The sequence below is a fragment of the Pteropus medius genome, unplaced genomic scaffold, assembly GCF_902729225.1.
Source record: "Pteropus medius unplaced genomic scaffold, Ma_sr-lr_union100, whole genome shotgun sequence".
NCBI classification, from domain to species: domain Eukaryota; kingdom Metazoa; phylum Chordata; class Mammalia; order Chiroptera; family Pteropodidae; genus Pteropus; species Pteropus medius.
The window spans coordinates 15,763,573-15,779,077 of NW_024356249.1; the positions used below are offsets into that span (position 1 = coordinate 15,763,573).

General features: G+C 35.5%; 1 protein-coding gene across 3 annotated transcripts in view; it reads right to left on the reverse strand.

The window, feature by feature from the left end:
- The window catches only part of CPED1 (cadherin like and PC-esterase domain containing 1), a 255,487-nt gene that overhangs the window by 174,893 nt on the left and 65,089 nt on the right, over nucleotides 1-15,505 (reverse strand). The window lies entirely within an intron of this gene.

Genomic DNA, 15,505 nt, shown 5'->3' on the forward strand with positions numbered 1-15,505 from the left:
CATCTCAATTAACACTACTTGTTTGCATGTTCCTGACTGAACTTTTTAAATGCCTTTAAATAGGTGGATAATGGATAACAAGTCATTTATATCTTGCTATTTCTTACCAAATACATCAAATGTCTTAGGGAAAATAATTTTGTGGCACCTAATAATGTCCCAGTCATTTTCAATTAATTAGGGAGGTGTAGTCATTGCCCAAAATAATCCTGTGAGCTCTGACATCAGTCAAGGGTTCAAAGTCATTAGCTAACTGCTTAAAGTCTGTGCTACAGTTTAACTCTGTAGACCCAGCCAGTAGGAACTGAATTAAGAAGCTTAGATTCCAAGCAGTGGAAAGAATTCAAGCTAGCTCTAAGTCAAAAGGGGAAAATATTGGGTAATGGTGATAAAATGTCAAAGTATGGGCTTTCCTCTTCCTCCTTTTCCAAGAAAGAATGATACATGCCTACTTGAGACCCAAGTCTCTGTTATTTTCCTTGAATAATAGAAATAAATTAATTTTTAAAAATTAATCAGTTAATTTTTTATGGTAACATTGTTTAATGAAATCCAATAAGTTTCAGCTGTATACTTTAACAGTAAAGCATATATATATTTACACTGTGTGTTCACCTCCCATAGTTAGATTTCTTTTTGTCACCATATATTTGACCCCCTTTACTCCGTCTACCTCCCTCTTCCCCCCTCTTCCCTCCCCTCTGGTTACCACTAGTCTATTGTCCATGTCCATGAGTCTCTGTTTGTCCTGTTCATTTGTTGCTTTTAGGTTTACATCCCACATATAAGTGATATCATGTGATTTTCAACTTTTTCTGTCTAAATTTATTTTTTTTAATCTACATAATTATGTTGGAGAAAAGAGAGTGAACAAAGAGATCAATGAGGAGAAAGGCTGTGCCGGATGGTGTTTTGGTGAGCTAGAAGGAGTAACTTAAGGAGTGAAGAGGTTTATAAAAACAGAATTTGGCAGAAATTTCATTGTGTGTTGAAAAGGGCTAATTATGCCTTTGCTAACATTTTGTCTCCAACCTGCCTTCCCTCAAAAATAAAAAAAAAGACTGTTAAAAATTTTAAACTATTCCTCAATGCTTTTCGAGTCAGACCTGTAGTTGGAGGAAGTGTTTTCATTTGTTTCTTTACGTGTTTGCATAATACCTAAGCATTCTCTCAAAGAGTCCATTTTTGCCCCGGTTCCCTGCCATGCCCAGCTCAATCTCCTGTAGCTGGGGTTGGGTCCAATCGCCTAGTTGGCAGCTGGGGCATTTAACGGTGAAGGAAGGGGGAGCCACTGGCAACCAAACAAAGTCGGATTTAAAGAAAAAAATACATGAAGTTTCTATTACAAGAAGAGTCAAACTCGAGAGTGTTCCTTCAATTTCATGGATCTGGAGTGAAAAGTCACAAAACTCCTTGACCACTGTTCCCCATCAAATGGTTTGCAATTCAGGTTTTCAGCAAAAATATACTTGAAACTACTCATCTAATCTCCAACTGGCCACTTTGGCTGACTGTTCAGAGAATGTTGCTCTGTACTCTGCATTTTCTTTGATCCCGGACTCTGTCTTTCAATTACCAAATCACTTAAAATATTCACAGTATCCATTAGTCCCAGGAGCTTGAATTGATATCAGGGCACATGTTTCTGACTAGATATTTTCAAAGTTGACATGAGACTCTAGTTTTTCTGGGGTTTTTGTTGTTGTTGTTTTAGTTTTGCTCTCCATCCCCCACCATGAACCATATTCTATAGAATTAAGGGCTTTTCACCAACAAATGTTTTGAAATGTTGTTTCAATAGCTTATAAACAGCAAAATATCCTACTAAAATCTGCCCAATAGCTAAAATTTCCCTTAATTAAAAACTCTGAGTACACCTGGCACATTGCTCATTTTGCTCTCGGCACAACACATGTATAGATTTACCGATAAATCATGTAACTGGAAAATGTTAAATACCACTTTGTGGGTGGTATCTTTGCTTTTTATAGCTTGCTATGAATATAGTTGAAAGTTCTTTCCCTTAAATGACACAAGCTCTTCTAAAATTGGCTGTTGACTGACCAACTACACAGGACTGAGAGAAGGTTCTAGAAACAAACATTTCAAAATACTGAACTGAAAAAGATAAATTAGGTATAACCAGTTTAGCTAACCATGCATTCCATATTTAGATTCAAAGTAAACTTTCTGCTTCTGCAATATATGGAACACAAGGTTATAAATAATTATGGCTTTATATCTTAAAGATAAATACAGCCCTGTTTCCATACTTTGTCCAAGAGAAATATTTTAGTTCCAGTCATGACATTGTTTGAACTCCACAATACTAAACACCACCATCACAACTCCTCAAAAAATAAGAAAAAGAAAAAGACACCTATTTTTTTTTTTTTTACTGTTTTTCTTTTAAACACTATATTCAATAATGATAGAGGACAAGAATGCTATCTGGTTATGATTTAGCAGTGTAATGGAGTTTTAGTGTGAAACTAATCTGTGATCATTTAGGAGTGCACCACGACTGTCCTTGATTAGAAGAACTATGGATGAGGCTAACAGAAAGCAGTATGTATTCTAAAGAAACAGAGACGCTGGAGAGAGATGTCCATGGATAACAGGATAACACGAAAGAGAAGAGCAGCCTTTAGTATGTTACTCCTATATTCCATGGTCTCTCTTCCACTCTTGGTTTTAGGTAGGAAATTAAAACAATACTAACAAGTATATATATATATTTTTTCAAATTATCTGTGAGAGATTGAGAGTATAAAATTACATGCAATAGAAAAAGATTATAGCCTAAAGAAGGACTTTGATACTGATCTTTTATTACCAAATCAATTTAGTTTTGATTTATTCAGGCTTCTGAGACCACCAAGGGACTTCCAGCCCACGGACAAGACAGCAACTGGTACAACGGGCCATGGCAGCAACAGTTTCAGCAGCAGCCAGAGGAGAAACAGGCATAGCATGAACCTTGGTCTCTGACACTGGGCATGGCACCTTAACACAGACAATGACAGGCACAGCAGTAGCAGCTTTTGCCCCTTGGAGCTCCAGTGGCAGAGCACCTTTAGTGGGCATGACCAGTGGAGTACTTCAGCAGGTGACCACAGGGCACCAGAGCAGAAGTGAAGCAAGTGCTGGCCATGTTATCAAGAGAGGACTGCATTCATGAGCAGATAGGATGGACCCTCTAAGACAAAGAGGGCATTTGAGGGCATCGCTATGATTAAGAATGCTATAGAAATTTAATAGATGAGTGTCATAAATGCCAGATTTCTGCTTGGTGTAGTATAAAGCTGGTGTTAATTTGGAATTCATTAGTGAGATGGAAAGTCCAGCATCTGTTTGAATAGTTCGGTGCCCATTCTCATTGGTCATCGCGCACACCACAACAGCTGTTACTAAGCTAAATATCATTCTGGGCACAACGACAAATTCTTCCTCATCCCACATCACTTTCGAATGTCTCACTGGACATTGATGGAGATGAAAAGCCTGTTGGTAATTATTAGAACCTAGGACTTGACTTCATTTTAGATATAAGCTCCAAGCATTTTACTCAGTTTTAATATACACTGAATTTTGCAGGAATGCAATTCCATGGTTAGGCAAGGAAACACTACACTTTGTTTTGTTTGTGACTTTTTCAAGAGTTGTTTAACATTTTGGAAAGGAACATTGCCAACAGCAATAAGACCCATAGAATCTTAGTTTTCTAACAATACAACCACACCAATCTGAATTTGAATGTGTCACATTCGTAGTGATTCTAAATATAAGTGGAAGTATTTGACTATTTAATTACCCATATGGTGTCATTATGTCCAAAGTCTTTCATGTTGAATTACAAATTTTAATAAAATTCTTTTCTTTTATTTGTCCTTTATATTAGAATTAGGGCATTATACTAGTTTGTTGACATAATGTATTTAGGTAAGTTATAGATATTTCCTTCCAGATCAACCAGAGATCAATAAATATATTTGTTATCAAAAGAGACGATGGGGTCTTTTAGGAATAAGAAGTTTGTTTAAGGATGACCCCAAAGTGTTTGGAAGTAGATTTGGAAAGGAAAGGGTCTGAAGATAGTGAGTGTAGCTGAAGACAAAGAAATATTTTTGTGACCATTTAAGATCCCGGTTTTATTCCTAGGATAGTGATTTTTGAAAAAATGGGTCTCATCAAACTAGATAAAAGTAGTAGTTAATAATTATCAACTAATATTTATAGAAATACTTATTGAAGTAATCATCATAATACTTAACATTTTGGATTGCACGCTCTGTGTAAGACATTGCTCTACTTTATTTTTTTAAATAATTGTTGTTTTGAATTTTTAAAACAAATTTATTTAATACACGATTGACCACATAATTATTTTGGTGATATTGATCTTATTGTAATTTTTTTAAATTACATTTATTAGGGTGACATTGATTAATAAAATTACATGTTTCAAGTGTACAATTCAATAATACGTTATATGTATATGCATTGTGTGTTCACCACCCAAAGTTAAATTTCCTTCCGTTATCATATATTGTTTCAAATACTTTAAATGTATTAATTAAACTTACCATCTCAGCAATCTTAGGAGACAGAGTCATTATCATCCTTAAATTGCAGACAGAAAACTGAAGCACAGAGAATGTAAGAAACCTGCCCTAGGACACTGGGCTATTAAATGGCCAAGATGGGATTCCCACATATGTAGCGTGGCCTGGTTTGCACCTAGCCACTATCCAACAGCAGATGTGCGACCAGATCAAAGCAATTACTCATTCTGAAAACAATTTTCGAGAACCATTAATTCCAAAGAAATCATGTATTTCCCACAACACATAATTTGGTTCTACTTACATTTATTAATGTATATCCCCAAATTGGGGCTTTATAAACCACTTTGGCTGCACGATCAGTGAATTCTAAAACCCCTCCATGAAGGTCAGAAGAGCAGCTTCAAAATGCCAAGACAACTAATTCTTGGACCTTGCTAGTGGCCCAAAGTGGTCACTATCATTACAGACACCCAGACCTAAGGCTGGTGGCTACACCCACAACTGAGTCCCCCTCACCTCAGGCATATGGCAGCAGCGTGAGTTTTGTCATGCGAGTTTTCTACTTCGCCTAGAAAGGTCGTAGATAGTTTGGGGAGCAGAGGCAGGAGTGGGCACATCAGAAAAGGTGTAACAGAGGGAAAGAAAGAGAGAGTACCAGTGAGCACTGAGGGAGGGCCTGAGCTCCGGCTGCCCAGGACTGCTAGTTCCCTTCTGCTACCAAGTTCCCTGAAAGCCTAGAACAAAACGAAACAAAGACAAACAATCTTCTGCCTGAGGCAAATTCACTTAACATCTGCTTATATGTAAATATTGTGATAAATAAGAAATTATAAGGATTATTTTAGTAGATGAAATAACAACAGTAACAACAATAATAAATTTAAAATGAGTAAACAAGTTCAATTTCTCATCAGGGGCCTAGCTATTTGGTTTTCTTAAATAGCCCCTTTCTTATTTTCTTGCATTGTACGATGGATTTAAATACAGTACAGTGGCGTGTAGTACACTACTTGAGATATGGATCAGCTTCCATTTAGCTATTTAGCCCAGAGGTTCTTGGAGCTTCCATTTCTTTATCTAAGAAGACATGACAGTGTCCGCCCCATAGATGGTTACAGAGGGTTGAAGAATAAGTGTGTAAATGCAGGACACAGTGTCTAACATATAATAAGCAAAAATTAACATTACCTCTTATTATTTAGGGGAAATTATCTATAAAATAACCTGTGACATAAAACATGAAGCCTCACTCTAATTATCTATAAAACGAATCCAAAACTCATACTAATTCTGTTTGATGACTGTCTGTACTCAACCTCTAACTCTAAGCAATATTTGCCTATTTGTTTCCATATCGGAATGTCTCCAAAAAGAATAATATATTGTTGTGACAGCTTTACTTCAATGTGGAAAGCAGAAAACCTCATTCGATTTTTTTCTCCAAATCTATTCATGGATATCTTGAGTAATATGGAAGCAATGCCTTATTTGTTACTTTTATAGATGTATAATACATGTTTTTATAAAGTATTTTTATGAAAACTCTATGAGGAAGAAATAGTCAGTACAATTGTTCCTATTTTACACGTCTTGAAAGGAGGCACAAATGGGCTAAATATAACGTAACTACAATTAGTAGTTGTGCGGAACTAGAATTCAGGTCTCCTTATACCTGGACCATAGGATTCCTCATTCTTGCCTTCACTAGGTGAAAAGTTAGATTTCTTCTAACCTCTTAAATTAGAAATCTTACTTTTCTACAGGTGCTTAGAAATGAGTGAGGCAAGATGGACTTTCGAAAGGCCCTCTCAGCTAATGTGGACGAATTATCTACTTTTGTCTTTTGGGGAGTAAGCTGACCCTTTTATACCCTACACATTTTCTTGTGAAATGACTATCAACATTGGGATCGTTGCTGCTATCATTCCATGATGTCATGAACTAAAATGACTCAAGAAAAGAGAAAGTTCCATATTTTACCATTAGATGGTGCTAAGAGAAGTTTAAAGAAAATAGTCTAGAAAGTTATTGATGGAATGAATTACAAGATTTGATTGAAGTTTACTATAAAAGAGTCTGTTTCTTTCCCACACAGAAGCACACCCAATCCATCATCAAAGAGTAAAACATCTTCCAAAGTTACCCTATTCATTCAGTTAATTATACTTCTGCCAAGATATGTAACTTTTCTAATCACAACTTCAATTGCAAATGAAGGATTCTAAGATTCTATTTAGAGAAATTAATGTATTTCACATTGTTTATAGTTCACTCCAACTCTCGTTTGGAGTCTTTATCAATATATTTTTCAACAGAATGTGTCAGACCGGAAGACCCAGCTAATGTGTTAGTCTTAATAAACTATATTATTAATTGTTATAGTTACAATGAGAAGTTCAAAAGACTGGTCATAGCAAGCATCATCTTTCCATCAATAATATGTTATATAACATACACTTTATGTATTTGTGTACGTTAGAATTAATGCATCATTCTAGTGGGCTTTTATTTTCTAATATTGATGATACTTTGCAAATCAAAAGTCATTTCACGGCCCTGAACTTCCATGAAAATGAATGAACAAAGCCTTGAGCACCACAAACTTATGAACACTTTCTGTCATAACATTTTTAAGTTTTTTGTTGTTGTTGTTCAATATCTCTACCACTTGAAGGAAACTGGGATAGAGATTATCTTCAAGTTCAACACTGTGTAAGACTCAACACTGAACAGTCTCTGTATAATATATATGTACACATGTACATAAATATTAGATTTTTTTAAATGCATAAACAAACTAATCAAAATTAGAATACAGTTCTCATTAGCTTATTGGGTTTACTCACAAAACATAACAACTATGTAAGTTTCAGGATGAATTTTCACCACTTCAGCAGCTAAAACCTAGAAACTGATTTTGTTCCATGCCCTTCTTGACTCAGCTCTTATAATCTTTAAGTAATGCAGCCCTCAAGTTCTTAAAAATACAAAAAGTTTGGCAACTTCTGTAAGAACTTTTCATCTGTTTTGAAGCAAGTTATGCTTTTTAGGTATCTTATCAAGACTTCAAACTCACTGTTAATATTTCTGTTGTAAAAACAGTGGCTTAGGAAAAATTGGTGTGGGGAAAATATCACAATCAGTGCTTGGATGATGTATTTGTTGAAGAAAATGCAAACAAATATAGCATAGTTTATTTTAGCAGGCTACATTCTGAGTCATGGAATGTGTCTACATATAGCTAGAAATAAAATATTGATTAATAGATGTAGTCCAAGTAAACAGGATAACCAAATCATGAAGTACAAATATAGTTTACTGAATTTTTATTATGTAATGCAAATAAAAGTTTTTATTATGTAATCCAGTTTCATTGTTGTAACAAGTTGTTTTGGCATTATTTAGATGCAATGCTACCTGCCTACTGGAAAGAGTTAGACAACAAAAGTGAATATCACTCTTTCTTTATGGTCTATTGAAAATCAGAATTAATAGTCAGAATCGAATTATTATAAGTTTGCTGAGCACCGTTGCCCCTAGTGTGTAACAGTGTTTGGCACAAGATACAAATTCTCTAAGTGAAATAAATAAATATATCTATATGATGGCATATGATGGCATGAGGGACAGAGGTCATAAACCAGAAATGTAAAGTTTTACCAAACCAGTTCAACTTTCAAGGGTCAAGACCTTTTAAACTTGCCCTACAAAGAACAGATGGATAAATGAGCTCCCAGTTAGTTAGTCTTTAGTACACCTTCAGAGACGTCAACAAGCTACCAAATGTTTACTGGAAAATGAACATGCTGTCCCTTTAAAATTGGTCTGATGCCAAATGTGCAAAGTATGAAGCCCTGAGCAACACAAGAGTAAGAGACACCTTTGGGTCAGTGAGCTTAGTCTAGCTTCTCCCAAAGACAAATACAAAGTGAGTCCCCTGAAGCTCACACTCACCCACACATCCCAGGGCTACCAGCTACCCCTGACATTCTTTCTCATCTTGCCAGTGGCCACCCAGGCACATTGACGAGATTGCTTAAGTTTTAAGAACTATCAAGTAGAAGAAAGAATTATGTAGTTTACAATTGACAGGTTATAATAGGCAGCAGATTTTTTTTTTCCGTTTTCAAAGCAATGAAGCAAAGCTATTATATTCCCAAAATCTTCATTCGATTTTGGCTGTGATTAGTTACCTTTGGGATTCATAGTTCACAGACAGTGGGCTGAATTTTATGAATAGGTCGGGCTGTATAGATGAGTGCTGCATTTGCAGAATTCAACAGTTTCCATGAGGTTCTGACTGGTGTACAACGGTGTTTAATTTCTTATCAATAGAATTACTCATTTGGACTTAAGTATATCCTTTGGCAGAAAAAAAATGTATATTTGAGCAAAGAAAGTATAGCAGCACTAATTGACTTATCATATTAGCTAGCTCTGGAGTGCAGAGGCAAGTTCTGAGAACATGTGAGAATTGGAGTTCAAGGTAGAAAGTTAAGAATTAAGCATGGCACAGAAAGGCAAATCCACATATAGACAGCAGAAGGGCACTTTGGTAGCCAGTGAACAGTATTGAACTCTTGGTGCTGAAGAGAAGGAAACATAAATATTTTCTAACTTTAAAATGAAATTTTGGCGAGGAGGACTAGTTCTTCCTGAAGAATTCCACAGGCTTTCATCATATAACCAATCAAATATTTATCAAACATCTATAATAAAACATCTGTTATTTTTGTCTGTCAACAGCTTTTTCTTCTTTCGGGGATTTGTTCTCCTCTCTCCATATGGGTCTGAAAGAACTGCTAATTACAGTTCCCTGCCTCCTCCACCCACCCCGGACTGTTATGGGTGGAATTATGCCCCCTCAGAATCCATATGTTGAAGTCCTAACTACCCAGTAACTCAGGATGTGACTGTATTTGGAGAAAAGGCCTTTATAGAAATGATTAACTTGAGGTCATCAGGTTTTAAATGAGATTAAAATGAGGTTATTAGGTGAAAGGCAGGAAGAGGCGAGGGCAATGAAGTGTACTGTTGAAGGGACAGTGAAAGGAGCTTGGCTTGAACAGCATTAGGTTGGGGGAATAATGAGCGGCCAGAAAGAAGTGTAGACTGCCTCAGCCTGTGGGAGGTCTTGAATGTCACCCTGAGGAGTTGGACAGAGTGAAGTGGTTAAGTAGGCTCCAGAGTCATACCGCTTATGTGCAGATACCACTTGTTAGACGTGATTCTGGAAAATTCACCTAACTTGGCTGCTACATCTGAGTAAAATAGAAATAATATTGATATTTCCTTCATGTAGATATTATAAATGCTAAGTGAATTAACATATATGTGTATGTATGTAAATATATATCTTTAAAACATATTTTTTTAATGTATGACCCTACTATTGACTTTTTAAATATTTTTTATTTTTATTATTTTTTTAACATTTTACTTTTTTATTTTCCTTCTTTCCTTCCCCCTCTCCCTTCTGGTAACCACTAGTCCATTGTCCATGTCCATGAGACTCTGTTTGTTTGTCCTGTTCATTTGTTGCTTTTAGGTTTATATCCCACAAATGTGATATCATGTGATTTTTAACCTTTTCTGTCAGGCTTATTTTGCTTAGTATAATTATCTCAAGGTCCATCCATGTTGTTGCAAATGGCAGTATTTCATCTCTTCTTATGGCTGAGAAATATTCCATTGTACATATGAACCATAGCTTCTTTAGTCAACCATCTATTGTAGGACACTTCGGTTGCTCCCATGTCCTGGCCACCGTGAATAATGCTGCTATGAACATGGTTGTGCAAATATCTTTTTAGATATGAGTTTTCAAATCTATGGGGGTAAATACCCAGTAGAGGGATTGCTGCATCATATGGTAGGCCAATTCTTAGTTTTTTGAGGAACCTCCATACTGTTTTTCATAGTGGCTGTACCAATTTACAGTCCCACAGCAGCAATATATGAGGGTTTCTATTTCTCCACACCCCTTCAACATTTGGTATTACTTGTCTTGTTCATTATAGCCATTCTAACAGGTGCGAGATGGTATCTCATTGTGATTTTGATTGGCATTTCTCTAATAACTAGCGATGTTGAGCATCTTTCCCTATATTTGTTGGCCATTTGTATGTCCTCTAGGGAGAAGTGTCTGTTCGGGTCCTCTGCTGATTTTATGATTGGATTGTTTGGTTTTTTGTTGTTGTTATTGAGTCATATGAGTTCTTAGTATATTTTGAATATTAGGCCCTTATCGGAGGTGTTGCTCGCAAATATATTTTCCCATTCAGACAGTTGTCTCTTTACCTTGTTGAAGGTTTCTTTTGCTGAGCAGAATCTTTTTAGTTTGATGTAGTCTCATTCATTTATTTTTGCTCTTACTTCCCTTGCCTTTGAGGTCAAATTCATAAAATCTTCTTTAAGCCCAAGGTCCTTGAGTTTTGTTCCTATGTTTTCTTTTATGCATTTTATTGTTTCAGGTCTTATATTCAGGACCTTAATCTATTTTGAGTTAATTTTGGTGTGTGGTAATAGACAATAGTCTAGTTTCATTCTTTTGCAAGTGGCTTTCCAGTTTTCCCTGCACCATTTATTGAAGAGGCTTTCCTTTCTTCACTGTATGTTTTTGGCTTATTTGCTCATATAAATATAGGTTTACTTTTGGACTCTCGATTCTGTTCCACTGGTCCGTGTGTCTATTTTCCTGCCAATACCATGCCATTTTGATTACTGTCGCTTTATAGTATAATTTGAAGTCAGACAGAGTGATGCCTCCAGCCTCATTTTTTTTCCTCAGGATAGCTTTGGCAATTCGGGGTCTTCTGTGCTTCTATACAAATCTGATGATTGTTTTGTTCTATTTCTTTAAAAAATGCCAATGAGATTTTGATGGAGATTGCATTAAATCTGTATAATGCTTTAGGTAATATGGTCATTTTAACTATGTTGATTCTTGCAATCCAAGAACACGGAATATTTTTCCATTTCTTTGTATCTTCTTCGGTTTCTTTTAATAGGGTCTTATAGTTTTCATTATATAGTCCTTCACATGTTTCGTTAGATTTATTCCCTAGGTATTTTATTTTTTTGTTGTTGCAATTGCAAAAGGAATTATTCTTTTCTGTTTCTTTTTCTGATGCTTCATTATTAGAATATAGGAACACTATGGATTTTTGAACTTTGATTTTGTATCCAGAGACTTTACTGTATTTGCTTATTGTTTCTAGTAGTGTTCTTGTGGAGTTTTTAGGGTTCTCTATATAGAGAATCATGACATCCACAAATAGTGATAGTTTGAATTCTTCGTTTCCTATTTGGGTTCCTTTTATATCTTTCTCTTGCCTGACTGCACTCGCTAGGACCTCCAATGTTATATTGAATAACAGTGGCGATAGTGGACAGCCTTGCCTTGTTCCTGATCTTAGAGGGAAAGTTTTTAGTTTTTTCACCACTAAATATAATGTTGGCTAAGAGCTTGTCATATATAGCCTTTATTATGTTAAGGTACTTCCTTCTATACAAATTGTGTTAAGAGTTTTGATCATAAATGTGTGCTGTATCTTGTCGAAGGCTTTTTCTGCATCTATGGATATGATCATATGATTCTTATTTTTTAATTTATTTTTCTGGTGTATCACATTAATTGATTTGCATATGTTGAACCATCCCTGTGCCCCTGGGTTGAAGCCCACTTGATTGTGGTGTACAATCTTTTTAATATGTTGCTGTATTTGGTTCGCTACTATCTTATTTAGGATTTTGCATCTGTGTTCATGAGAGATATTGGTCTGTAGTTTTCTTTTTTTGTGTTATCTTTACCAAGTTTTGGTATCAGAGTATTATAAAATGAGTTAGGAAGTATTACTTCCTCTTCGATTTTTTGGAAGAGTTTGAGGAGAATAGGTATTAAATGTTCTTTGAATGTTTGGTAGAATCCACTGGTGAAGCCATCTGGTCCTGGACTTTTACTTTTTTGTAAGTTTTTGATGATTGTTTCAAATTGCTGATTGGTCTATTTAGATTTTCCAGATCTTCTTGATTCATTCTCGGAAGGTTGTATTTTTCTAAGTACTGGTCCATTTCTTCTAGGTTATTGAATTTGGCGTTATATATTTTTTCATGGTATTCTTGTATGATCCTTTGTATTTCTGCGGTGTCTGTCATAATTTCCTCTCTTTCAGCCCTGATTTTGTTTATTTGTGTCCTTTCTTTTTTTCTTTAGTGAGTCCAGCTAGGGGATTGTCAATTTTATTAACCTTCTCAAAGAACCAGCTCTTTGTTGTATTCATTTTTTCTATTTTTTTTTGTTTGTTTTCAATTTCATTTATTTCTGCTCTAATTTTATTTCTTTCCTTTTGCTGACTTTAGGCTTCATTTGTTCTTCCTTTTCTAGTTTTTTAAGATGAAGTGTTAGGTTGTTTATTTGGACTTGTTCTTGTTTTTGGAGATAGGCCTGTAATGATATGAACTTTCCTCTTATGACCACTGTTGTCATGTCCAAAAAATTTTGATATGTTGTACTATCATTATCATTAGTTTCTATGTATCTCTTGATCTCTCTTTTTTTTTCTTTTGTGACCCAGTTATTCTTCAGTAGCATGTTGTCTAATCTCCATATGTTTGTGGTTCTTCCCTCTTTCTTCTTACAGTTGATCTCTAGTTTCAAAGCATTATGATCAGAGAATATGGTTGGTATGATTTCAACCCTCTTATATTTGTTGAGGCTGTCTCTGTGTCCCAGTATGTGGTCAATTCTTGAGAATGTTCTATGTGTACTAGAGAAGAATATATAAGCAGCTGTTTTGGGATGGAAGGCTCTGTAAATGTCAATTATGTGTCATTTAAGGATATTATTTCCTTATTGATTTTCTGTTTGGATGATCTGTCCATATCTGACAGTGGGGTATTTAGGTCCCCTACTATTATAGTGTTTTGGTCTGTTTCTCCCTTTAGTTCTGTTAAGTAATTGCTTTACATATTTTGGGGCTCCCTGATTGGGAGCATGGATATTAATAAGTGTTATGTCTTCTTGGTGCATGATTTCCTTTATCATTATGAAGTGTCCCTCAGTATCTTTCTTTACTTTTTTTATTTTGAAGTCTAGTTTGTCAGACATTAGTACCACTCCTCTTGATTTTCTCTGAATGCTATTTGCTTGAAATATCATTTTCTGCCCTTTCACTTTGAATCTGTATTTGTTTTTGGAGCTGAGATGTGTCTCCTGGAGACAGCATATGGTGGATTTTGCTTTTTGGTCCATTCTGCAACTCTGTGCCTTTTTATTGGTGAGTTCAGTCCATTTACATTTAGAATGAGTGATTATTGAATATGAGGTCTTCTGATAGCCATTTTATCTTTTGCTTTCTGGTAGGTCAGTGTTTCCATTGCTCCCTTGTCCTTGTGTTTTTGTTTTCTTTATTTTGGTTGGCTGCTGTGAATTTTCTCTCTGGTCCTTCTTGTTTTATGTTATAAACTTCAGTTCTAAATCTTTGGCCTGCGGTTACCATTATGAATATGAAAAGAATAGTTGTGTATATACAGTCATCTCCTTTCTTCTGCATGTGCCTTATCTCCATTCCCTTTTGCGAATTTGGATCTTTGAATCCGCCTCTTTTCAGTCATTGTTGTCTCAATTTGTCCCTATGTATTCTGAATGTTCATTACTATCTTGCTATAGCAAATCTCTTCTTATTTTAAGCTTACAATTCCCTGTTCCTAGTAAGGGTTGCACTCCTCTGCTTCTATCAGCCTTGCTAGAACCTTACTCCTACTTCTTCTTTTTTTTTTTTGGTCATTTCGTTTTAGGTGAGCTGACCTCTTTCATAATTTTCTGTAGTGCAGGCTATGTAGTAGAGAATTCCCTCAATATTTGTATGTCTGGAAAGGTCTTTATTTCTCCTTCATATTTAAAGGAGAGCTTAGCTGGATACTTTATTCTTGGCTGGTAGTTCCCTTCATTTAATAGTTTGAATATTTGATTCCACTCCTTTCTGGCTTGTAAGGTTTGTGCTGAGAAGTCCAATGATAATCTAATGGGTTTTCCTTTGTAGGTTACTGTCTTCTTTTCCTTGGCTGCCCTGAGAATCCTCTTTGTCATTGATTTTTGATAATTTCAATACAATGTGTCTTTGTGAAGGTCTTTTTGGGTTGAGATAATTGGATGTTCTATTGACTTCTTGAACTCCAAGCTGTAGTTCATTCCTTAGGTTTGGGAAATTCTTGTCAACTATTTGTCTGAAAATGCTTTCTAATCCCTGCTCCTTTTCCTCCCCTTTGAGGATTCCCATTATTCTTATGTTTCCTCTCCTGATGGTATCAGCTAATTCTCGTATTTCTCTTTCATCGTTTTTCATTCTTTGGTTTCTCTCTTCTTCCTTCTGATTTATTTCTAGATTTCTGTCTCCGATATCACTGATCCTTTCCTCTATTTGTTTGATTCTATTTCCCAAGCTTGCTATTTCATTTTTTATCTCTTGCAGTGTGTCCTTTATCTCCAGAAGGTCTATTCAGTTCTTTTTGAGGGTTTCAATCTCCTTGCTAAAGAACTCATTCTGCTCATCTAGTTGTTTTTTCAGTTCCTGAAATTGTTGATATGATTCCCTTTGGATCTCACTGAGTTTTTTCAGAAGTACCATCCTGAATTCTCTGTCATTTAAGTTACATATTTCTATGTCTGTAAGCTTATTTTCTGGAGATTTTTCTCTTTCTTTCTGAGCTGCCTTGTCACCTTGGTTGTTCATGGTGTTTAATGGACTATTTCTCCACCTGGGAATTAATGGAAGTGTGTTCTGCATTCCCCCTCCAGAAAGAAGGTTTATTATATAATGGTTCCTAGTCTGTTGCAAAGGTGTTTTTCTTTTGATTTCCAGTAGGTGGCATCTAAGCCTCTTGGATCTCTGCTTTATATGAAGTTTTAATAATGTCTTTTTTTCCCTTATAGATGT